This window comes from Empidonax traillii, unplaced genomic scaffold, assembly GCF_003031625.1.
Source record: "Empidonax traillii isolate 1590-97213 ecotype Southwest subspecies unplaced genomic scaffold, ASM303162v1 scaffold46:size3806547, whole genome shotgun sequence".
NCBI lineage: Eukaryota > Metazoa > Chordata > Aves > Passeriformes > Tyrannidae > Empidonax > Empidonax traillii.
In genome coordinates, this window is record NW_020955239.1 from 1,500,479 (window position 1) to 1,525,732 (window position 25,254).

At 45.6% G+C, this 25,254-nt stretch overlaps 1 protein-coding gene and 1 long non-coding RNA gene across 6 annotated transcripts in view; both read right to left on the reverse strand.

Moving 5' to 3' along the window:
- Positions 1-9,704, reverse strand: part of LOC114055087 — a 22,291-nt gene extending 12,587 nt beyond the window's left edge. Inside the window, exons 1-2 of the long non-coding RNA XR_003570652.1 lie at positions 9,691-9,704; positions 7,493-7,495 (exon numbers count right to left, since the gene is read on the reverse strand). This is a non-coding gene — a long non-coding RNA (uncharacterized LOC114055087). The remainder of the gene's footprint in view (positions 1-7,492; positions 7,496-9,690) is intronic.
- LSAMP (limbic system associated membrane protein) overlaps positions 1-25,254 on the reverse strand; it is a 1,013,573-nt gene that overhangs the window by 210,535 nt on the left and 777,784 nt on the right. The window lies entirely within an intron of this gene.

Below are 25,254 nucleotides of genomic sequence, written 5' to 3' on the forward strand. Positions count from 1 at the left end.
CTTGTCTAATCTCTGCTGATGTTCAAAACACACAGAAGGCACAATCCTCAATGGTGCTGAGCAGACCCTGAGAGCCTCCTTTTCCCCCAAGGAACACAAAAGGTACTCAGCTCTTAATAGAAATTGCTCATAATGACTGAGCCTCTGAAGTACATAAGCTGCTCTGAGGGGAGGCAAAGCCATTTTCTTGCTGAGTTTGAAACTAAAAGCTCTGTCTGTTTGGCACCTGCCATTCAAGTCACGATCAAATCTGGCCTTTCATGAAAATGCAAGCTCATTAAAACATCCAACAGAGTGTCCGGAGCTCCTCTGAGGAGGTAGGGAGGGAGGGAGGGAGGGAAGAAGGAAGGGAAGGGAATGCGGTGTAACCCTCAGCTAGTGAGGTGAAAAGAGCAATCACAGTCAAAACCAGGGCTTGATAAGCTGGTTAAATGGCAAATCAGTGTGAAATAGCCACTAAGTGTGGCTACAGGGAGCAGTTATTTGCAAGCAAAGGGAAGGGATGAAGGGGACCAAGGCTAGATAGCAGCCTCAAAACAGCTCCTCCAACTGTCCTGAATGAAAGCAGAAATGGGCATTTGCCATTAGTTGTTGTAGGATTTTTTTCCTCCCCTTTTGTTTGTTTTGCCTGCCTCCACAAACACAGCTTGGCTGCTGAACTCCACAGCAGCTAAATAATGTAGAGCTGGTGGGAACTTGCGGCCCTATTTAAACTAAGTTTAGATAGAGTTATCTGGATCGATTGAGCCAGTGCTTCCTTGAGCACTAAGTCAGGCCAAAAAACTGCCACTGAGAATAAGCTCAGCTGACCTCACTAAGAAGTGACCAGGCAAGATGGAGATGTAAAGAGCAGCTTTGGACACGGGTGACAACTGGGACAACTTTGCTTCCACATGAATGCTACTTTACATAAGCAGAGTGGTCTCAGACTGGCAGAATTATCTCATTACACCCCTACCTAGCAACTTAGCTTAAGATCAGCCCTGCTGACTTGGAACAAGGGCCTCCCTAATCCTTTTTTCTGAAAGTAGGCAGTGAAGTATGCTTTGAGTAAAGGGGTTATCCATCCCCACAACATCCTCTCAGCTTCCAGCAATCTGCTCTGAGTGGGCTTGCCCTCATTTTAGCTGATACAACTTGGGAAAAGGTTTAAACTGAACCAAATCCTGCCATGCACTGCTAAATATCAGTGTATGTGACCACTCTGTTACACAATCACCCAATTATCTCTATCTGTTAATGTCTCCCTGTGTGCCTATGTGAGCTGGGGAATACATCCCATTAAGCCACACACTTTCTAAACTGTCTTTCAGTCATTAGTGCCACTTGGGACTCGTCTTGCCACTGCTGCTGACTATTTAGAGCACCGGAGCCTTAGTCACCATCTCTGATTCATTGTTTTATGCCAGTGTGACTCTCTGGGTCCAGTGGAGCAGTGGTGAATCAGGCCCTATGTATCTCAGCTGGCAACAACTCAGTAGCTCCCCATTCTCTACTCTTTTCCCTCCTGGGGTCTGTAGGAAACACAGAAAATACTTAGGTTATGCCAAGAGCTAAGCAAGTTCAAAGCAGGGGTGACCAACCACATCCCAAGGAAAGGAAGCACATCTTGTGAAAAGCACAGGGTGAAGCTTATTTCAAATGATGCCATTTTGCAGAATCCAACATTTGTGCCCCAGGGCCTGATCCTTAGCATTATTACTGGTTCAAAGCAAATTTTACATCTTAACAACAGCTTTCAAAGGCACTGCCTCATCTGCTGAACAGAGGGAAAGTGCAGAGGCACCAGAATCTCCATATGCCAGGCTAGCTTCCAAGACAACTGAGACTTGCAGCCTTAGTTTAGCTCATTTTTGATCGTGACGTAAAAATCACTGAAAACAGTTCAAGAGAATAACCCTCTCCTCTTTCACAAACCCACTGCGAGTCTAAATGAAGGAAGATTAGAAAGTTCTTTTCCAGAACAAGAGGACCTTTAACTGGGGGCTAGACGGGAAGAAGTCACACGAGATGCTGGCAAAGTCATAAAGTCAAAAAAACTCCTCACAGAGAGCAGCTCTGAACTTTTATCTCTCAGCAACTGATAGCAACTTTCCCCCTCCTCATCCTCACACAATAGCCTTGCAAATCTCTGAAAGTGCAGATGAGGAATCAGTGACAAAAGCCCTTGTTCCTAAGCACAAAGTATGGTGCTGAGCTACACCTTTAAACATGTGTTTAGGATGCAAATTCATCACAGGCTGTGGCAGACCCTTCCCCCAAGTCCCTTGTGGTGGGGGGGGCAAGTGAGCAGCCCCTTTGAGGTCCCCTGACCTCAGCAGTGCCATGGAACAAGTAAGAAGGAGGGATGCATGGGGAGGGAAGGGTGGCTTGGTCACAAAGCTGGTCTGTGGGCATGTGCACAATTGTCCATCTCTTTCTTGCTGTTGTTTTTAGGTAAATATGCAACCAAAAGCTTGTCTGAAAAGTAGTCTGTGTTCCTTCTGCCTTGTCAAACTCTTCAAGGGAAACATTATCGCCTTAATTGCTTAATTCCAATTTGCATAATACGGCGCTCTGACAACTGCAAAAACAGGGATGCAAAAGGAAGATTAAGAGCAACATATGCACACTGCCAGTCTTTCACAATTGGGAAAGCAAAGCTGAGGACCAGAGCTAGGATAAGCAGCCCTGCAGGCTCCCACCTCCCCACTCACTCCATGGGAACCTTTCTCAGCCCTGCAGCCCCCGGACAGCTGCACACATGGGGTTTTTGTTGCCCTCTTGTGGGGTTTCCAACCATACTTCGCCACCCAGATTTTTTATCCATGGACTGACTATATGGTCCAGAACCATTCAGAGGGTCCTGGTTGCATGAGGTATCCCTCAAAACATGAGAAAGCGAAAAGGGCATGATATGCTGCATGCCTTAATCATGGAGAAATGCCCTTGGCCTTGCATTGCAAACGATTGAGGGCAGAGCATGGTAAAATCCAGGCCTAGACAAACCAATTCCTCTTGGATCTCCTATTGTACTGACCAGTCCTGATATTTGAAAATTTGATGAATTATTTACTTCACATGTCAGTGCCTTTCCAAATTCATAAGTGTTAGATGCTGGACTTGTAGATCCTCTTAAGAAAGTCTGTTATCCCAACACTTCTTTTTTGACTGGGATCAGATGTAGATGTATATAAGAAGACCTCCAGAACCAGAAGGTTCCCACAATTACAAGCACAGGACATTTTCTGCAAGCCAAACTCATTTCTACTTCTGAAATAAAACCAGTGCCAAGAAGGCAGTGAAACTATTTTCATACTTCAAAAAGCCAACAGCCCCAAACTTCCAAAACCCAACTGTGGTAAACACACAGCAGCCCAACAGGGAAGCTTGAATTTTCAGCATCAGTCCTGGCTATTTCCTATTTTACCTGCAACATCTTCACACCTTTATCCAGAGTGTATCTCATTTCCCATATGGCAGGCCTGAAGATTTATGCTGAAGATCAAGCTGAAGATTTATCTCACAGTTAACAGAAACAGCACTGATTTCATGGAAAAGAATTGTGAGATTGATGACTGTGCAGATACAAATAGGATAAAAATCGTAAGTTGGACTTTGGTTGCAGTTGAGCATTCCTGTACCAGAGAATTGCATAGCACTCAGGTTTACACGCTAACTTTGGAGGCATCCTGCTCCTAGATTTGGCACTACTAAAGCAGCTTTGAATGGCATGGAATAATCCTCCAGTGTAGGCACAGTGAAACTCCAGCAAAGGTATTTGTCGCTTATCACTCATATATTTATATAGTTATAGTGGTACAAAAAAATCGAGGCAGACAAGCCCATGGGATACAAACATCCGTGAATTTCTGATCTGAATTTGCAGCTCAAGCCCGTCTTTACGTAATTGAGACACTAACTGAGATTGTAACAATACAGAATAAAACTAAGAAAGGGAACATGTTCCCGGAGGCAGGATTTCACTGCTTCTTGACACAGTTTGTTGAAAAGCTATGTAACAGCCAGAGGCTATTCCTGGTCTGGGGCACCTGGGAAAAATGAGCCTTGTATCCTGACTGATAAATTGGGCTCAAAGTTAGGGAAACAGCTCTAGTAAGAGTCACCAGTGGTGTGACCTCTCAAGTGAAATAAAACAAGCAGCACACAGGCAGAAGTAAGAAAAATCAGAAGCCCGCTGGCTTTTCTGTTTGTAATGAGAAGCTACACTGTTTTAGTTGGACTACAAAGGAATTTGCAGCAGCAAAGCAGAAGACGCTTGTGGAAGAGGTGCAAACAGTTCTTATTTAGCAGCTGGGTATGAAAAAATCGATGAACGGAGATGTGAACCAAGCAGATAAGTCAAGATATACAGAGCAGGTAAGCAGAGGAGTTTTAACAACAGCCAGTCTCTGAGGAAGGGTGAGGATCAGCAGACACTTGAGAATGAGCAGAAACAAATGGGAGGGAGATAATGAAAAGACCAAGCAGATAAATGTGAATGTCAGATGGCAGCAATCACTCTGCATCACAGCAAGAGAACTTCTTTTCTCTCTTTCACTCTAAAAGGCATACGAAATAGAAGGGAGAATTGGACTTTTAATATCTGTGGGCAGAAGGGGAGAGCTACCCTTGGTGGGTTATAAAATCTGCAGCATCAATCCCTGCCACACCAGAGTAGGAAGCAGCCACTGTCTTTGCCGCTAAGCCCCTTCCAGGAGAGCTAGAGCTTCTTGAGGAATCAGACAGTGTGTGGACAAGTCAGAATCATGAACTTGGGTGGGATGGCTATTAAGAATGGGACCTTTTCCAGACACTATTCGAACTGCCTGTAAGGTACAAGCCTCAGCAGCTGCCTCCAGTGCCCCCTCTCCTCTTCCAGACACTATTCAAACTGTCCATAGGGTAAAAGCCTCAGTAGTTGCCTCCAGTGCCCTCCTCTCTCCTTCCAGACAAGACCCTGAAGGGCAGGAACAGCACCAAAACAGTGTCTCCTGCAGACAATGCAATGTGGCTGCCAGCAGTCAAGCAAGAAAAGGAGCGCTTGGGTTTTGCTTCAGCTTGGGGAGAAAGCTCCCTAGTCCCTGCAGCAGGCAGAAACGGCCCTAAGAAAGAGCTGCTTTGAGTGACTACAGTGGGACAGCACTACACTTCCTAGAACGTCACTGGTTTAAAAATTAAGAGGTGTCCCCCGGGCTCCAAGTAATGAAGAGGCTTTGACAGGCTGGAACCAAGGTAGGGCACAAGTGGGGACATGGTCTTTCAAAGCTCTATTTAATTACAACAGGCTGCCAAGAAATGATTCCCATGTTGGGATGAGAGCAGAATGAAGATGCACAGGAAAAAACACTGCTCCTAAGCGAGGCCACATAATACACACATTCTCACCCCTTGCACACAAATCTATTGCTGGCCCTGATCCTGTTGTAGTGTGTCTGTGGGGGAGATGGGTTTTACGCTTGAAGGTCCTGTGCTTGGTCTAAGGGAGCTCTGTTATGTTAGGAAGCTGCTAGAATACCCCGTGAACACCTAGGAGTCGATCAGAAATTGGACCTAGCCAGACTACTGCTGTCCAAACATGCCTGTAAGGCTGGGGAACTTCAGCCTTCTCCCCAAAACTTCCTTTCACCCTTGCATCTTTAATAAGCTAAAGCAAAACTCCACAGCCCAACAAGTTCCTCTTCTCCTTCACACAGATGCATTATAGCTGTGGCTTTGATCAAGCTTAGAACCAATGATTGCAGATCCTGCATAAAGCATGAGACTAAGTCATTTACTTCTTGCTCTCCTCCCCTACCCTCAAGCACTCTACAAGTACCGTCCTCTCCTGGGGCATGGCAGATCTACAGTTAGAAACAGGACTGGGATGAAGTGGATGGCTCTCCTTGACTCCTCTATCCTTTCTGGCTGTCCTCTTTTTTTCCAGCTCTCATCTGCAAGGTGCCCTCTTTATATTGCTCTTCAAAGTAAAATGCTTTTCTCCCTGCCTCTCTCCTGATGCAAAGCATCTGAAACCCTGTTACAGACCTTGTATGCAACGCCTGCTTGGCTGTAACTCGCAGTGAAAAATGCCCCATTGCCAGCAAGAGTCTCCCTGAGCCTTTTACCTATCTCAATATGCTACAATTCCACCACCCCCTCCCTGCTTTCATTTTCAATTGCATGTAATCAGTTTTCAGCTCTTTAACCTTATTCTGAGTGCTCTCTTTTTTAAGAATTTGCTATTCCACCCTAAAGCACTCAAAGGGAAAGAAACACACACATTTTAATTAAATTTCTCTCAGTTTTTTTCCTTTCATTTGCATATTTATTTTTATTTTTTTCCCCACTTCTATCCCTGGGGAAGATAAATAAATAAATAAATGCAAAAGGGAGAAGGATGTGGAACAATACTGGGAAGGTGACTGGGATGCAGATCACAGGCATGGGCTAGAGGTGGAGGGGAGGACAATGAAGGAGAGAGAGGGGAGGGGCAATCTAGCCACTAAGCTGAAAGTGAGGTCAGGTATGGCAGAAATCCAAGGGTGCTCATGAAAATACTTTTAGGAAAGAAAGGAAGAAATGATTAGAGCAGAAAGACTAATGTCATAATATGTAGACGAATGTGAACCAAGTCCTCAGACTATAATCTTGAATGGATTCCTGACCAGTTTCTGCTCCTCCATTGCACTTGCAACCTGTACGCCCAGTGGTGTGCGCTTTGGGATGCTGGGCAGAGACCATGCTAGGCTCCTGGAGTACAGGATGAATGAACAATGCCCCTCATTTTGGAAATGACAAAATAAAACCAAATCAGCCTAAAGTCTAATGTGAGTGACCAAAAAAAGTGTTTCAGAGTGGGCAGAACTAACAGAGATAATTAAAGGGGAATACCAGAACTGCTAAAGATAGTACAAATGAAGACTTGATAATTTAAAAAAAAAATTAAAAAATAAAAAAATTAAAAAAGGATATTTCATGTCCCTCATATGATCTTTCCTTCTTTTCTTTTTTTTCTCCCCTCCCCCTTTTTTTTTTTTTTTTTAATTTGAATAAACCTAGGCAATTGGGTATTTAATTGCACTTGTTCCTTTTTCCCTTTTGTTTCCAGGTTTTGATTTTAATTTGGGAATTTGGTGTGACCTCCTGTGAACCTATTAAGGGATGTCTTCTTGTAGGAATCCACCTGCTGGTTCTACAGGCTCACATTTCATACCTGCTCTTCTTAGCTTGCTTCTTCCCCCAGAGAATCTGTGGTGGTACTGAGGTGATGATCAGGGAATATAAATTCCTCTGTGGAGGACTGCAAGTCAAATGTGGGACCTGCCAACATGGAATCCTTTGGCAATAAGCTGGAGATCTGTTACAGCCCCATTTTTTACACAGTTTCATTATTATTCACATATTATCCAAGAACAGAGTCATCATCTTTTCTCTGCAAAATGCACGATGGGGCATTCAGGGTCCTCTTCTCCCCTCTAGTAATGACCAAGTCTTTTCTGCAATCTCTGTTTGTCCTGATTACCTTCTTAACTGACTCTCCCTGGGGCTGCCTACTCTTGGTATGTAAAGAATTTATTATTATTGCTTGTGTTATCTTTGGCTATTTGTTCTTCAAATTTTTTCCTAATCTGTATTTTACATCTCAGTGCTCCATTTTATGTTCCATTCTATTAGCATCACTTGGATGGAATATCCAATTTTTAAAGGATTCTTTTTCTGTCTCGAATAAACCAACACTTGGTACTTAAGTGCATGAGTTTCTCTTACCTTTTTGCTTCCAGGTTTTTATTTTGATTTTCATGTGAGGTATGGTGCTACCTCCTGTGACTCTAATAAGGGATTTTTTTAAAGCATTTTCCCTGCTGGTTCTTTGGGTTTTAATTTCATAACTTTTTCCCTTCGGGTTGTTTCTGACTAAATTCCCTTTTTTTGATCTTCTGTGCCACAGAATTTCCAGTTGGAATAAGAAAATGATAGATATCGTTTTATTAGGGTCATTTTCATTCCTTATAGCTGTCTTTTCACAGTCAGGCTCTGACTGAAAGGCAAGGCCATACAAAGACACCTCTTCCCATTCTTTCAGAGAGGGTTAAAATGAGACCTCTTTTACAACTTAGCTGAGAGGTTTTGCCATGGCAGGAGCAGATAAGGTTTTAGCCAGAAATAGGCCAAATGAAAATATGTCTCAAGAAGCACATATAAAAACTTCAGTTTGGGGCCAAGCTCCCCTGCTCCTCAGCACTTGCCAGTTTATCTGTAACATAATGGAAATAACAGAGTAGCAGAAGTAATCCTCCTCACATGCTGCATCATCTCCCCTTGCTCCGTTTGAGTGCGGAGGTGCCTTTCCTGTACCATCCTTCCTTTCCTCCCGAGGTTACTCACCGCCTGGTAATGGCCAAGCGACCTTCATGTTCCAAGTGCCAGTGCAACATAGGCACATTCAAGCGTTCCTCTCCTGTCCTTAACTGATTCTGCATCTTCCTCTTGGAACAAAATAAAGGGAGACAGGCCAGATGCCCCCTGACAGCCCAAGAGGGAGAGCTAAGAGCCCTTCTCCTGAAGTAGCCAATGCCATTCACACCCCTTTCTCCAAGCCCTGTCCTCTCAGAAAGCAGGTTCCCTTGGCTCGTGATGTTCCTCTTCTCTACCACCATGCATCTGGGAAGGAAGTGCGACTCTTGTACCAAATCCCATCTTTTTAACACAAAGTACTTGGGTTTATGCTTTTTGTTCTGTCCTCAGGGTCCAGAGCATTCACTTTCACCTCTTAGAGGTGGACTTATTCGCCATAGTTGGGCAGAGGTCAGCCCCCTACAGTCATCTCCACTTGCTCAGCTCATCAAAGCTTTGCAAATATTCCACACCACAAGAATCCATTAAGGAAAAAAGAGTGAAACTTGGATGAACTACCCAACCAATCTGACTTAGACTCATTGTGCATATTGGGAGTTAACAAATATCTATCAAGACTGAAACAGGTTCTGGTGGCATCTGTCTTGGGGAATGGGATGGACTAAATGCTCTTTTACTGCCCCTTCCAGCCCTTCAGTTTAAGGATGCTCTGTTGCATCCCTTCCAGATGCCATACCCCAGTGGGTGGCTGGAGCTGATTTGTGGTTTAAAAAAGCTCAGGCTGTTTTTTCCTAAAGTGTGACTCTTCTGTGGTGAGGCCGCTAAACAGACCAAAAAAGAAAAAAAAAAATAAAAGAAACGGAGAAAAAACCCACCAAACCCTTTGCAGCTGTCGGGAACGTTCACTGCCTCAGTGCCTCCAAACGCCACTTGGCTCCCATGCGTTGATGCATTAACTGTACTGGTAATTAATGCCGTTAGCTTTGTAATTAAAAAAAACAACTTTTTGCCTTTATACTTGGGGTGATAACGCTGCAAGTAAAAATTAATTAAAACGAGATGAATTGCCTTCAGTTAAACGAAACGGAAAGAGAGGGAAAGGAGGGGGCACTGAGGGGAGGGGGTCATAGTGGTAGCGAAGAGAGAAGGAGGCACGCCGGAGCCCTGCTAATGAAGCAAAATGATGCTGTCGGCATTTTTAAAGATTTTCCCCTTGGCTATGGTACCTTCTGTTGGGTTCTGGGTTAATGGAGCCTAAAGCTATACGTCTGGCAGGGAAACTCTGTGAGTCACCATTGCCCCATCTCTTTCATGAGGTCCACAAACACACCCGCCCATGTTTCTTCAAGTCCCTCCTCCTCCTCACCTTCCTACCCCCCACCTGGCTATGAGGGGTAATGGGCTGTGAAATTGGCTTTTCTATTATTATTAATTAGATCTGATGTCAGGCTTTTTGTTTTGGTTTGCGTCTTTTTTTTTTTTCCCCTTGCTAAAGTAAGGAAAATACCAAGATGCCTGAAAGAGAGGGCAGACTTCTTACAAAGTTGATGCTGGGAGCCAGTCCTAGCAACTGCAAAACACTTTTTGCAGAAGACCAGAGCCCCTCTCCCTCCTTTTGGCCAGAGGACTTCTCTCTTCACTGCTTAACTCTTTCCGTCCCTCTTAAGAGTCCCACTTTCTTAGACAGATCTGAGTGAGAGCTAACTCAGCAGAAAGGGTAAGAAGTAAGCTGTGTAAGAGATGAAGGAAGGCCCTGGCAGCAGAGGAGGCAGACAGCCTTGTTGAATGCAAGGAAAAAGAAACTGAATAAGGCAGGAGAAACAGAAACATTTCAGTAAGTCTTGGACAAGAGAGAAGACCTTTCTTGGACAGACTCATATGGCCCAGATCCAATTGAAATCCATATTTGGAAATTACTTTGAATTTTACCATTGTTATACGTATCTCATTTCTTTACTCCTAAAATATAGGAGTTTCAGTTTCTCCGCCTGTGAAAGCAGGATGGTAGCACCTTCTTTGCAAAAGTGAGACTGGATTATTTATTGACAAGGTGGAGCCACTACCTTAAGCTGAAGTCATCATGGTGTAAAAGTTACTGAATCAACTGTGTGAAACCAGAAGTAACTTTGGCCCTTCATCAGAGCTGAGGCATTGCCTTGACCTTTGCAGCCTATTCAGACTGTACCCTTCGGGTTCCTTCAGAATTCCAGGTGAGACCTTAGACTGGCTGACAACTTTGAAAAGACAGTCAAGCAAGCAGAGCAGATCCATGGAGGGGTGGTGACAGCTAAAAACATTGTTACTGACCTTTTGAATGGGACTTTACAGCTGTGGTTTGGCTGAACACATACCTGAGGACTGACTGCTTCAGTGCCACAAACTTCTCTCAAGTTACTTCTGAGGTGCCATGGTGTAAGCCAGAGCCAACAGCATCCCCTCAGTATGTACAACTGAAGCTACTGATTGCCCCAGCGCAGCACACACAAACTGAGAGGAGATGGGCGCGTGCAGCACAGCAGGGGATTTACGGACGTCATGTGAGAAAGCAGGGAAGGAGGATGTCGAAGCAAAGGATGGGGTTTGGAGTATAAAGAGTCTATATGAAAGGGCAGCTCTTTTCACCAGAATAAATCTCTCACATAATGGTGACATCCTCCCCTTCAGTTCAGATGGGTTTCATTTTTCAATGCTAAAGGAAATAAATAAACTAAGAGGGATGCTTTTCTAACTGCCATGGTAAATCAGGCATCACTTCATTACAACCAATGGACTTCCACCAGTGGAGAGTTGATGCGAAAGAGATGACCATTAACCCCAGAGTATCTAACCTCCCAGCTATCTCCAGGATCTGAAAATCAGCTGTTCTTTTCTGGCTCTTAGAGAAACCCCAGGAAGAAAGAGCCTATAGTGAGACTGTAGCTGCTGAGGCATGACGCAAATTAGACGCCAGTCTCACTTCTCCATAGCTGTGTCAGCTCCTGCAGGGCTAAGCATAAGACACTAATAAACCATGGGGAGAAGGGATATTGAGCCAAACCTCGTCCTAGCTCTAACACAGCCTTAGCATAGAGGGAATGAGATGGAAACAGGGACGAGGAAAATGTCTGCTGTCTCCTTGTGTTCCACTGCTGGGTTACAGGTCCCTGGCCAGCCATCCCTGAGTTTGCTTAGACAAAAACTTATGTCTAAGCCATCCCTGCAAGCAGAGCCTTTAACCCTCTCCTCATTAGTGGCATCAAGTGACATATGACTGGAGCTGAGGATGAAACTCCTTAAATGAAGAACCTAGACTTTTGCTGATAGCAGACATCTGTCATATTTCACAGGTGAACCATAGAAATTTTTCTCAGGAAAGCAAATGGCTGATGGAGTAGTTCGAGGTCTGCCATCATTCCATAAGCATGGAAAGATATCAGATTTCTAAACACCACTGTCTGGAGAAATCTCCTTCCACACATGCTGGTGAGCTTGCCCCATGCAGGCAACCAAGTTTCCCTCTTCCTGAGTACTTGCAGAGCACCAGTAAGCATCTCACCTATCCCAGAGATGCGAGCAAGCTGGCTGCAGTGCCAGACTGCTGTGGGACAGTTTAAACACCATTTCTGCCTCAGGGATTTAATAACCAATGCTTAGAAAGGATTTGAGTATCATTTGCGGGGCTTCCCAGTTCTGATGCAAGTTTCCAAGCCCCTGTGGGCAACAGACCTCAGTGGTCTCATAAATGCTGCCACTTCAGGACTAAACATTGCAGCTGCTTAGACTTGGGAAACACTGAGGGAAATGAAAGAGGCCACTTTATTTAATTTAGGACCATTGGGAAAAACCAAGGAAGAGCGAAAATAGTTCTTTGCATTAAAATTTTGCAAAGTACTGAGTCTACAGCCATTGAGAGCCATCATGTGGCTATGTGGTCGGGACCTCTGCAGCTCACCATAAAGCTGCTCTCCCTGTAACACAGTGGCAGCTGATCCCTTGCTGGGACCTTGGCTTAGTGCTGAGTGAGAGAAAAAACAACACCTGCTGCACAGCCACCAGCACCCCTGGGTTCGCATTACAGATCTGCCATCCAAACATGCCACCAGCCTAACGCTCTTTAGACGGGAGGAGATTGTTGCCCTAGGAGGCAAAACTCCCGAGAACCCAGGAGCCAGCATGCTGCTGGCTCTGCTTCCAAGCCAGCAGCAATAAACAGAAGATGATGCTTTAAGGGACAACAAATTCATTCTGGTTTTCATCTGGTACTAAATACCTAAGCTTCCACCTGCCTGAATCCTCTTCCATCCTTGCCAGGAAGCTGCTGGAGAGGAAACCAAAAAAAAAGGAAGATGAGGCAAAATAAAGCAAACTGCCAGGGAAAAATGTCCAAAAAGCTAGCCCAGAGGACAGGGGAGAATCGAGGTCTCCACAGATGAGTGCTTTTAATTAGGAAGAGGGCTGAACAGCAAGGAGCTTATGCTAATGAGTAGTCTCTTTTAATCAGCTTATATTTTAAAAAAAGCATTTTTTAACAGTCAAAATAGTTCTGAAAAATGGTAATCATCAGAAACACGTTAGCATGGAGGGGGTGGGCCAGCAAGCTGGAATGATGGAGACTGTTGTCTGACAGAAGGGGACAACATCGTCATGTGGGGTGATGCAGGGATGAGGTCAGAGGGCTTCCGAGCCACCACCCTGGAACAACTGCCTCTGACATCCCTGAGCTGTGACTCTTCCCTTTCCTTGCTGGTCTAATTAATCCTTTCTCTCCCCCATATGTTCATCAGTCTCCCCCTCTTCCCTCCCGTCGATGAGTCCTCTCTGCACACAGAGACGTCCTTGCTCCTTCCTTGTCTCCTTATGTTCCCACCTTTCCTCCTACATGCACTTCCAAGTACTGCCCTGCAGATGGGTGGTACAGAGGACCTTCTCCTGCTAGTGCTACAAACCCTGCCATGTTGCAGTCTCCGCTTATTGTCTGAAGAGTGCATTTACTATGTGTCCAACCCCCAACATCCTCAAGAGAAACTGAGCCTTTGAGGTCCATGCCTGAAGTTTCTGAAATGAGTCTATGGGTAATTCCTCCCAAACAGTGAGTCCCTTTACTCTTGGCCAGCCTTGCTGGAGGTGGGCACATATTTGCATGCAGTAGGGTAGAGAGAAATCCCCCTCTCCTTACAGCATCTTTCTTTTGGCATCCTGTCCTCTCCTCTGAAAAGGGACAGTCTACCAGAAATGTGCAGGATTCCCAGTACCTGTATACCCCTCACTCTGCCCTGCCCACATGAGTCTTTGTAACAGCCCGCCTGCTTCTCCAAATGTTACAACACCCACCAATATTTCAAGTAGATGTTACCAAGTGAAATGAACACCCGTGTGCAGTATTCTACTTTGTCTGGGGAAACAGATCCAGGCATGTGAAGCCATCTGCTCCTGTAGGGTTGCCATCCTCGTATTTCTCTGTACTGTGTGCAATAAAGAAGGCTACCAGACATCACTCTTAAGCTGACAACAACCTTGGGGCAGAAAAAAAGAGCGGGAGGCAGCGCATCCAACATGCCACATATGGTGGGGTGAATGGAGAGAGACAGAAAAAATATACACCAAAGGATGGATAGAGCAAAGGGTTGCCTGATGCTTTCATGGACAGTAAAAGGTGGTGTGATTCTCCTGTCTGAATTCCTGCCTGAATCCTAAATGCTTTTCCAAGATTCCTGCAGCAAAGTAGAAAATCAGTTCAGTCATGTCTTCTCCTCTCTGATCTTGACACAAGAATACAGACTGGAGCCTCTACAGCTGTCCCTGTTGAAGGGTTGGCTTTGATCAACCACTTAGAACCGTACAAAGACTCCCTGATGCCATCAGGTTCAGCTTATCTATGGCCAAAGCCCAGACACATGTGGCAAATCTCTTTCCAACAAAGCAAATGCCACTCGGTGGCAGGGCAGCTACTCAGCATAGCTTAAGTACCAGCACAGCTTAAGGGTCTCAGCTCTCCTCACCCTCTGCAGTTTCTTAGATGCAGGCTCCCCGCTGATGAGACCTAAGGGCATCCAATTGACCAACATAGTTATGCTTCAAAGAGCTCCCACCTCTCTGGGAATCGAGCTTATGGGCTACAAATCTCACAGCAGTGAAGGATCAGGATAGGCTTATAACTCTAGTTTTACAGAATGAGTCCTATGAGAAAACAATCAAATATGGTTTTGACCCACTCGTAAAAAACACTGCCTTTCCAAACAATCATTGTACCAATGTGCATGGCATTAGCATAATAATTTGGTGTCAAAGCCCGAGGCCGTCGATGTACATTTGTGCATGGCATATCATCTTCCCATGTAATCCCTTGTTCTACTTTCTGGCCCCTGTTTTTGAGGGCAGGCATTCCTTTGGTGAAAGGAAGCAACTGTAAAGCTGATTATTTTAAAACTGCATCTGTAAATTCTGATGTCCAAGACTAGGCTAAAAAGAAGCAACACCTTGGGACATGACCTGATCAGATCTCAAGGGCAAGTTCATACAGACATACAGTAACAACCTGAACCAGCAGACAGCCGAAGAAAATGGCATTTTGTAGCATTGGACTATGTTCCTCTACTGAGGCCATGACAGCGCTGATCCCCCTTCTGATGTGAGGGGCATGTGATCTAAGGGCATGAGGAGCTGCAGAAGTGAGGAAGATAACTGCAATGTAAAACCAATACTATGATCCCTGAGACCATTAAGGATTCAATATCACGTTGCATTTTTCTCCTTCACAACATTTTTGAACTCACATCAATTTTCCATACCGTATTAGATGCATTAGTAGTAATGGCTATTTATAGAGCTGTATGTTTGGATCAGACTGCTGTACAAGAAGAAAAAGAAGACCGTCATGCTGAAAGGCTACAAATCTAAAGAGTGAACTAAATACCAGGGCATATAAGGTTAAACATCCTAAAAAGCTGCTTCCCACTGATAGGTGATGAGATTGTTATTAATCCAATGTAGGGTAGAAAGTGTTAAAATAAATGTTAAAATAAATTACATGGTAAAACAGATTACACAAACTGAGCACATTAATATGCACTAATAGAGATTGTTGCTAAAACAGGATTCTTTGTTCTGGAGCAAAATGCCTCAGTATTATAAGCAGGCCAAAACAAAAGTCCCCCGCTGCTGTAGTGAAAGCTGGACTGGGATTATAAGCAGGATTTTCAAAGCAAAGTTGTGCCTTTCCAAGGGAGCTGTGCTGCCGAGAACCAGTTGGACTGGTGTCCCAAGGCTGAGCTGCTCTGCATTTGGAATGGATGGACAAAAGCCTCATGTTGAGACACCCTCTCCTGTATTATCAGATGGGAGTGCATGCGCCTGCAGTCTGCCTCAGGCAATGGTGCAGGCTGAGCGTAAAGCAGCACCATCTGTTTTGGGCTGCCAGCTTGTGCCCCAGCACTGGAACAGGGGGTCTGCGTGCACCAGGGAGGGAAAGGCAACCTCACTGCTTGCTACAGTGTGGGGAATCAGCAGCTGTGCTCTAAGCCAGCAGCAAAGAAACATCTCCCGAAAGCAAATTAAGCTGCGGAGCTTCATTGGCAATGGCAGTGCACCCCCTCCCTGCAACTGCCTCAGCCCTGGGTTCTAGTCTGAGCAGACCATATGCAGGGGCACCCAGTGCCTACAGGTCCATCTGGCCTTTGGCCTCTTTGCTGAAGTGCTGGCCAAGTGTCACAGCTGGGCTCCAGGTAAAGAGGTAGGCCAGGAGAGGACAACTCCCACTGGGAGCTCAACTGAAAGCCACCCATTAAGAACCAAAGAGTGAGACCTCAGGAAGGCTGAAGAGTCCAATGAACTGCACCAGTGCTGGTGCTTAAGGTCTAAGTCGCAGAGAGTCAAGAGTGAATCCAGCTTCCTACTGCTCCATGCCCCCACAGAGAGAGAGAGAGAGAGAGAGAGTTGTGAAGGCTAAATCTGATGCTTCTTGCTGGCACCATTAAACCTGGTGCAGTGGATCAAGTGGGAGCACAGCAACATAAGTGACACTGTAAAGTTATATTTCTAAACATCTGAAGTGTGTAAACACTTCTAAGTTTCTTCTTCTAGAGTGAAGGGAAGTGACCTTGCATAATATAAAATAAAGATGACACTGATGCACATAACCATGCATCCCTGTAACCACAGGCAAAGGTATCCCAGTCTTCTCAGCAGCCTCCCCTTCCTCTTACTCCCAATTAGCCAACCTTACAAGGTCTGCTCCATTCCCTAATAGTTCCTTTCTCCTTACTAGATCCCACATGCTTGTGTGAAATCTAAGCAGAGAATTAACAAGGTGCCTGCTGCAAAACAAGCAGGGATTCTGGCTCTACTGCTGTACCACTGAACAAATAGTTTCAGTGATAAATAAATAAAGCTATTCGCAAAGAATCCTCACTTCAGTTTAGTTGTGCTTTCACCATGTCGACAAACCTGCCTCTGTTCCAGATACTTGGAAACACGGCTATTAGCCTTCCCCTCTATTTCTCCATTTTAAGATAAGTAGGAAATGCCATTTATTTGTTAAAATTTTATAACTCAAAGCTCACGTCTCCTTCTTCTGCCTTTAAAAGCACCCAGCCCTTGGTGAGAAATGACCAGCTGCAGGCAGGCCAAACAGGCCAATGTTCATTAAATGTCTTATTCAACTCCAAACCTCATGAATTGTTTAACGTACAACAGAGACAAAAGCCTTATTTTTTTCGTGTGTCAGCTCTTGTTAAGCGGCTCCCTGCCCATCTTGCTGCTGGCTATAAACAGGATTAACAATCCCCGTAGTTAGATGCAGGGAATGTGTGCATACTTCACAAGCTGGTAAACACGTGCAGAGGACAGAGTGGCACACCCCCTACACAGCCCCACGCGTGTGTTCCCAACCAGGCACAGCCCCCCACATGCCAGCCCTGCCAAGATGATTTAATCCCCGGGAAAGGCAGACATACAAATCCAGGCATGCCAGCATGGAGAGCCTAGGGTGCCTGCACACTGCAGGTGACAAACACATCCATCCCAAGAGCTGCATACTGCTCATCAGCATGGATTGCTTCTCTCCAGTGATATATATACGGGAAGGAAAAGCACCGGCTCTCCTAGGGAGGAGGATGTGCTCTCCGGTTGACTGACCGCTTTTCCCAGCCCTCATGCTGCATGTCCAGCATAAGGCAGCTTGAACCTGACTTGAGCAGGGAGGCCAACCAGGTACTGGGCACCACATTGCAGAGGGGGGCCCTCAAGAGGTGGTGCATGCCAGACACTTCTGGAAATACAGTCAGCACCTTCCACTCCTCCTCTCCTCCCCTGCCTGAGCACACGCGCCAACCCTGTGAGTTCGCATGCACTCAGGCAGAGAGGCAAGCACACAGATAAGCACAGCATCTGGCTTCCTGCAAGATCCCCTCAGGGCCCACACCCTCAGCCTAGAATCATGAACCCTAATCCACTAGCTTCAAGAACACCTCAGCCCCCTTGGTCAACTGCCCAGAAGGCTGCCGACCAGCTTGACTGAAGGGAGGAAAGGGGGAGGGAGGTTTGGCAGCCCCAGAGTGGCTTTACCAATGTCCAGCTTTTGGTGGGGCTCTTGTGGTTTCCTCTCCATCCCCAGCAGCAGCAGGGTCCAGGAGCATTTTCAATACAAATATGATGCTGTAGACTTCAAAATGCCGACCAGCTTGGTGAGGTGACATCACAGACCCAGCCCAGCAGAGAATCAGGCAGCATGGAGAGAAGGGGGAGGGGGAGGGACAGTAGGATGTCCTTGGGCATAACAAACTGACCAGGGACAGTGCAGGGGTAGCCTCTTCATGTGCAGCACAGGAGGATGAACATGTCTTGAATGCAGCTTGCTGCTGGGGAAGGGGAAATGCCAAGTTGTCCTTTCTCCCTGCCCAACCCCACAGAGACAGAAATTATATCCACAGTGAGTGGATGCCATGCTCTGGAAAATGCCATCTGGAGAACATTACTGGGCTTCCTGGACAGACATCACAGGACTCTGCAAAACCTGGAGCTAAACGGCACTTGAAACTCACATCAGATGGTTCCTTAAGAGGCAATAGCTTGCAGGGATATTGCTAGGGTTTTTTTCCTCATTAAAATCAGGAGGAAGCTGTACTGCTGACCAAACCCACTTATGAGTTACAAAGTGAGTGTGAAAATAAAAGTGTCTGATGAGAGCTAGCATTTTTGTGATGGCAAGGGAAATATCCATCTCTCATGCTTATTTGTTATTCGGGATTATTGATGTATTTTCTGGCAGCAAATAATCTTTTCTTGACACATTAAACATATTGTGAATATTGCAGTCAGCTGTAAAATCTACCATTCCCTCCTACATACCACCGGACTGTAACATCCGCATCGCTAACAAAATCAGCACAACACAAATCGCATATATGGTGGAAACACTGGAAAATGTGCAGGCATGTGTACGGATCGAGCCTGAGCTTACGTGAGGAGCTGCAGAAAGCAGACCAGCACCACCAGGGCTTCCCACTGCAGCTAATGGCCTGCATCATGTGCTCAGAGGCTGGGGAATCAACCCAGTCAGACTGCGATAATAGCACCTACTTCGAGTAGGCCACTCAAAGATTTTGCTTGGTAAAACAATATGTGATTTTATCCAACTTGACTCAGCTAATTAAGGGCCAGGAAAAATCAAAGCCTATGGTTCGGACAATAGTTGGCAGCACAAAATGCAAGTTTCCTCATCCAACAGACCCCTTAAAATTCACCTTTGATGGAAATACTCATAGTAACAATTTCTTCTTTGTAGTATTTGCTCTACCCAAGCTGCCTTGCCTGCAGAGAGGGACAGCAGAAGGGCTGCAAACATCATCAAGTCAAGATTTTATTTTGAATCAGAGCAAAATAATTGCAAAACTCCCTCCGTCCCATTTTCGCGGTGCCTCAGCTATCTTAGGGACCATCCGTCATGGTCTTGGCATTCCCTGTAGCTGTGCCTTTCTGCCACCCTTCTTCATGCCCCCATCTCCACCCATCACGCGTGTTTCCTCAGCTCCACAAGAGTGATTACCTTCCTGGCATCCTCTCTGTCCAAACACTCTCATGTTATTTTTGCTCCATCTAGCTTTCAACATACTCCAGCAGGGTGCAACACAAATGGCCTTACCCCCCCTCCCAAGTGACATGAACCACATCCCCGTGAGTGCAATAAATATATTCCCAGGGCTGTATGCATCCCCCTCATGCTATACAGTAATGTTGCAACTCCATCCATTTCCACCATCCCTTACGGCTGCGTCTCACAAAGCCTTGCTCACGCAAGTAATCCCATTAAACTCAATGGGCTAGTTGCCTGAGCACAGGTTTACAGGATCATGCTCTTAAAGGCTAAGCTCTACAGTGCAGGGACCTGAGGAGTCCCTTGTAAATTGCCCACAAAGCCCTACAGCCACCGCTGGCCTGCCGAAACCTGGTGTTATTTGCAGAAGATCAAAGTCCTGTCAGGTCATGTTGACTTCTATTAATGGAAGCCGAGCTGCTCAGCTGCACTCCTAGGTGTCAGGCCTGTAAATAATGAACTCTTACTGATGTGTTTCACCTGGTGGGTTTTACAGGGAGCTGTCAATTGGCACGGATCAGAAAGTCTGATTTGCCCAACACCCTGAGGACACCAAGTTTTCCTGTTTTGCCCGTCTACAACCACAGGGTCAAAACAGGCTCAGTTCTCAAAACAAAGGTCTTTTGGGTGCACTGGGGCTGCGACAGACATGTTGGAAGGTGCCTGCATGGCTATGCTTCCTTCTCTTTTAAAATGCTTTTGCACCATCATAGGCCTTTTCAGATGACAGAAAAACATGGGGAAATGGGAACAGAATGTGCACGCTATTCATATTGAAGAAAGCCTGGTAAAATAGCATAATTATTAAACCTTCGCAGACCTCTATTAATAGTTCCTGGAACCTGAGCAAGGAACGCAGGAATGGTTTTGCCAGGGCTCATTCTGCAAGGGTGAAAATCTTTTGCTTACTGTTTTCACATTTGTCATTGCCATGCTCCATCAAGCTTAGTGCTGTAAAGGCAGTAAAGGAAAGCAGGGGACCAGAGGAGAGAGGAGATGGGGAAATCCTGGCCTGTGGCTGAATGCATTTCAACGGCTTTACAAGCACAAAGGCTGGATGAAGTCATGTTGCAAAATTACTTGTCCATTCATGCATAGGGCTGAGAAGGAATCTTATACAACTAAATTAAATTTAAATTATCATATGCCAAATTTACATTAATATTCAGGGAAAAGGATCATTTTTTCAGGCAGTGCATTGATTTAGTTTTAAATACTAATAAATTCCTCCTACCTCACTGGACACCAATGGCATATTCTCCCTTAGCTCCTGCCTTGTGTAATACTAGCCTTGCACCCTAAACATAGGGCTTGGCTTTGCAAGCCAAGACTAAGCATCCCATGAAGGGCAGACAGAGCCTGAAAAGCAGCACAGATCCCCCATCCAGAAGGCTTATTGAGGCAGATGCATTTCTCCTCTCTCCATTTTTTTTCAGGCATGTCTTCCCTAAACCTTTTCTCCCTGCCATGAGGGTTGCCAGGGCTGTGCAGGGACCCAGACCAGCAGCACATGGCTGTGCAGCCCCCGGGGAGGGCAGGCTGGGAGGCTGCCACCAGTCTCCTGGCCCTCTCAGTTCAAGCCCCCCTCCCCAGCAGTCCCTACAGATTTCATTGCTGAATGTCTTAGCCCCCTGGAGTACCACAGTAATTTGGAACTGATGCCTTAGTCATTTAATTATTCTTTACAAAGGAGTCTTTGAATTTCTTTTTCCCCACCTGCCTTCTTTCCTCTCCCTCCCTTTTCCCCCTACACGTTTTGACTCAATAGTTTTCCTTGAAATTGTATAAACTTGCTGTTTATTTCTTGCCATCTAACATGCTGTGATCTATCTTTTATTGTTAATATTTTTTTCTCTGCAGCGTCCCCGTTGCCTGTCTCTAAGTTCATTCTGTTCCCTCTTTCAACAGCACTATATTTTTCCTCTCAGTATTTCTGCTTAGCTCTATTAACTTTTATTTATTTTTCTTTCACTCCTTCACCATGTTTCTTTTCTTAGTTGCTGTGCACCATCTGTATATCTGTTTCTGCCTCTCTCATGCTCCCACAACTAGATAACTCTCTGACTGCCTTTGATTACCACAGCCCCTTGTCTCCCCTCCCCACATGCTCCCCTCCCTAATAAGAGCTATCTAAAACTGGCCATGCCCCTTCTTGGGTTCCCCTCCTCTGGCTTCCAGCTGTTACCTGTGAAAAATACCTGTGTAGGAGTGTTGACGTCATGAGCTCTGTCAAGCCAAAGCTGTTTAGAGCACCTGAGTCAAGAAGACTCAAGATGCAATAAGAGATGATGAACTCAATGTATGATTTTTCCAAAGCATGAATATTTTTAATTCTGCATTTTCTGAGAGAGAGGGAAAAAAAAAAAAAAAAAAAGGAAGAAAAAAATCCCTCCTCCTCTTGACATCTCTTACCTGGTTTGGAACATCTCACTATGCAAACAAATTAGTTCCTCCTAATAAAGGTTAGAAAGCGAAAAATAAACCTGAAAATGGAATTGTAAACTAAGCCGTAACTGAAGAATTAGAATCAACGCCTACAAAGTAAAGGAAATTCACCATCCAAAGAGAGATGTGCATCAAGGAATCACAAACAACCTCTCCTGTTCCCCAGTGCCTCGGCCATCTCCCCACACCTCTGCTTCCCACAGCAAGGAGAGTAGCTTTGGCAGAGCCCTCAATTACTGTCTTTTCAAAGCACTGTGAAAAGAGATGCCAAGAGAGCATCCTGTGACTGCTGCTCCAGAGCTCTGGCCACCAGCTGCACACTATGTGTAAATGACAAAGGGAGGCAGCAGTAGGGCATTTGAGTGCAGAGGCCACTGTAGTGAGGGCTTCTGGGGAATAAAAATGGGCAAGAACCAAGCTGGAGCAGGCTGCTTTTCACAGCAGGCATCTGCAGCAGTGTGGGTAGATCACTCTCCGCCTTCCCAAGGGAGTAGGTCTTTTCCTGGATGGTCTGGACACAGCCATCCCTGCTGCCTCCCTCTCCTGAGGCTGTGCCTGGGGAATAAAGGTAGGGCTTGACCTGGCCTGAAGGGCTTTGCTGCCCCACTGCATGTGTCCTCTCCCTGCAGATAGACACTGTGGGAAGGAAGCAGGACCTGCCCCAGAGCGCACAAGCAACCTGATCCACGCACATCTTGGAGCAAAAGCTTGCCAGCTGACAGGGTTGGTTATAGGCACCCACGTTTACCCAGCCCACAAACGGGAAACAAGGCAACAGTGAGAAATGAAGTTCATTTTCTTCTCCTTGCCTTTTCCAGAATCAGACTGAAACTCATCAGGGTCACAACTATATGGATTACAGCCAAGGAGAAAGGTTATTTATGTGCCTCTAAGAAATAAAAACAAAGTTGAGAAAAAAACAACCCATCACACAGGCAGCAAAGCTGGAAGGAGAAATGCCATCCATGCATTCCAGGTTAACAGGACTGAACCCAAATATTCTTCCAAATGTCAGCAAGGTTCAAAACAGGACCCAGAGTGAAAACTGTATCTCAGACCCAGATGCTCACTAATGCAACTCTGAATCATAATATCCTTGAATCTCCCCGTGGGAAGGTATGTGCAGGGAAATGGTAGATAAAGCTCACACGCCATTTTGGTTTCTTATCTCCCCTATTTTTTTAGACTATCCCCAACAAACTATGAATGGTTTCTGAATTTTACACCAGAGAATTTGAGAACGTATTTGTATCTACACACATACATATGTGCTGATATACACATGCATCTACATCTATGAGTATACATATATTAAAACCCCAGAGGTTCTCTTGCAAGAGGTACATACTGCATACTGGACTTCCCCTTTCCCAATCTGCCCATTTGTGGCACACAACACTTCATTGGTTCTGCACCTCATAGCATGTTCCAATATCCCACATTCTCATTATCCTCAGACTCACTGAGCCTGGCTGTCCCCCCTGGAGGCTGTTCAGCACAGAAATTTGTGCTTAGCTGAATTTTCACCATAGCTCTGCAATTCACCTTTACAAAAATAAACTCTCCTACGTGGAACTTTTGCAATCAGCAAAGAGACGAGAACAAACAAACAGGAAAACAGTCCCGTCAGCAATTCTCTAGCCATTTAAACCGCTCGCTCAGAGCTGGGGAAAAAAATGGCCACCATCCCAACAGTGGGCCCTGCGCTGATGCTCCTCTCTTGCTCAGCCGGCCCTCCCCTGTTTATCCGATCTAATGCAATAAAATGCGTAATTAATTTCTAAACGCTTCCGTTGAACGGTGCAATTTGTCAAGTCGAGTTGTTAATAGAATTAAGCTTTTTATCAGCGATTAGCAAAAGAAGGTAAAAAAAAAATTAATTACGGAATTGTATGCCTCCCTGCTTCAAAGCCAGGTTTGGGATTAAATGTTTGATAAAGGTTCCCTGGCACGTTATAAAACATTTAGCAAAAGCCGCTTTCCCCATGGTGTTTTCTGCAAAACAGACTCTGTGCAAGGGGGGGAGGCAGAGGGAGGAGGGTGCAGGCAGTATACTTGATCACATGGGGAGGGGGGGAATGGCTTCAAATCGTGCAGAATTTATTGTATGGGAACACACCCCCATATTGTATTCTGCTGGCACTACATTCTGCCTGCCTGGACTTCTCAAGCATCCTCTGTTGTTTGTATAGGTAATCTATAGTGACAGGGGATTACAGGCAATATTGGTTATTTCTGCCTGTGTGTCAAGAGGTGGCCCAAGCCCTGGCCTCACTGGAAGCACTATATTGCACCATGCAACAAGGAAGCACATACAACATGGGCTGGTTTGTGGTAGGAAGTCCCCCTTACAGCCTTTCTCATTCCAGTAAAACCATACCTTGTGAAGGGCTGACTATGTAGACCTACAGAGTACACCCAGAGACAAGTCAGCACTGCCCTGTGCAACACAGCTAGAGCTGGATCATCACTAAACCTGTAAGCTTTGCACCACAGTGAGGAGAGGTGAACAGAGCGGAGATGGGGCTGAAGAAGGACCATCTCCATGGCACAGAATGGAGACACAGCATCATCCTTTTCCAGCAAGCCTGCCTGCACAGACAGGGGCTGAGGAGAACTGGCAACCCAAGCATAGTGCAAGGAAAGACACCTTCTCTGGGCCTTGTGCCACCTATTACTGATGACAGAATGCAATCTCCCTCCTTCTTGCAATTATGCTGTCTGTTTACACCTGACTTCCACAGACAATAGTGAAAAAGTGTGCCTGAGGGACCTTGTTTTGGAACACAGTCTAGGCCAGACATTTCCCTGCCAAGGCCCAACTCTGTGGCACTCTTCCAAAACATATATATTCAGTTTCTCCATGGATCCACCTCAGGTTTACCAGCAGCAAAGAGAGGGACCCATCCAAGAGACAGCTTGTCACCCTTGCAAGGACAGGCTGGGAAATATCATTGTGGGACATTCAGAAACTTTGTTAAGCAAGAGGGGAGCAGAGCACCCTGATGATGTGCTAGAGGATTATTTGGGGGAAGCTCATCTACACAGGAGGATGAAATGCAGCAGCAGTGGGTGGCAAGGGCGCGGGCAGAGCTGTCAAGAGAAGTGCTGGGTGAGGAGATCTGGGAGGCTGCAGGGCAGGAGGAGAGAGCTGCATCAACAGAGCTTTAAGGCACGATACAGAATTAAACACTGACAACAGTTATGTTTCCGTGCACACCAGCTTAATTAGCAGCACGAAGCTTTCTGACACCTCCATTTCACGCTGTCTTTATAGTAAGTTTCTCAACAGGCAGAATTTCTGGCAGCTCAGCACATGCTCTGTGCAATGGCCATGCAACTTGCAGGAAGGAAATGAGGAGGAGGTGAAATCTTTAATCTGATTCCTGATCCTACTGGCAAGATAAAGTTACAAAGCTAATGGC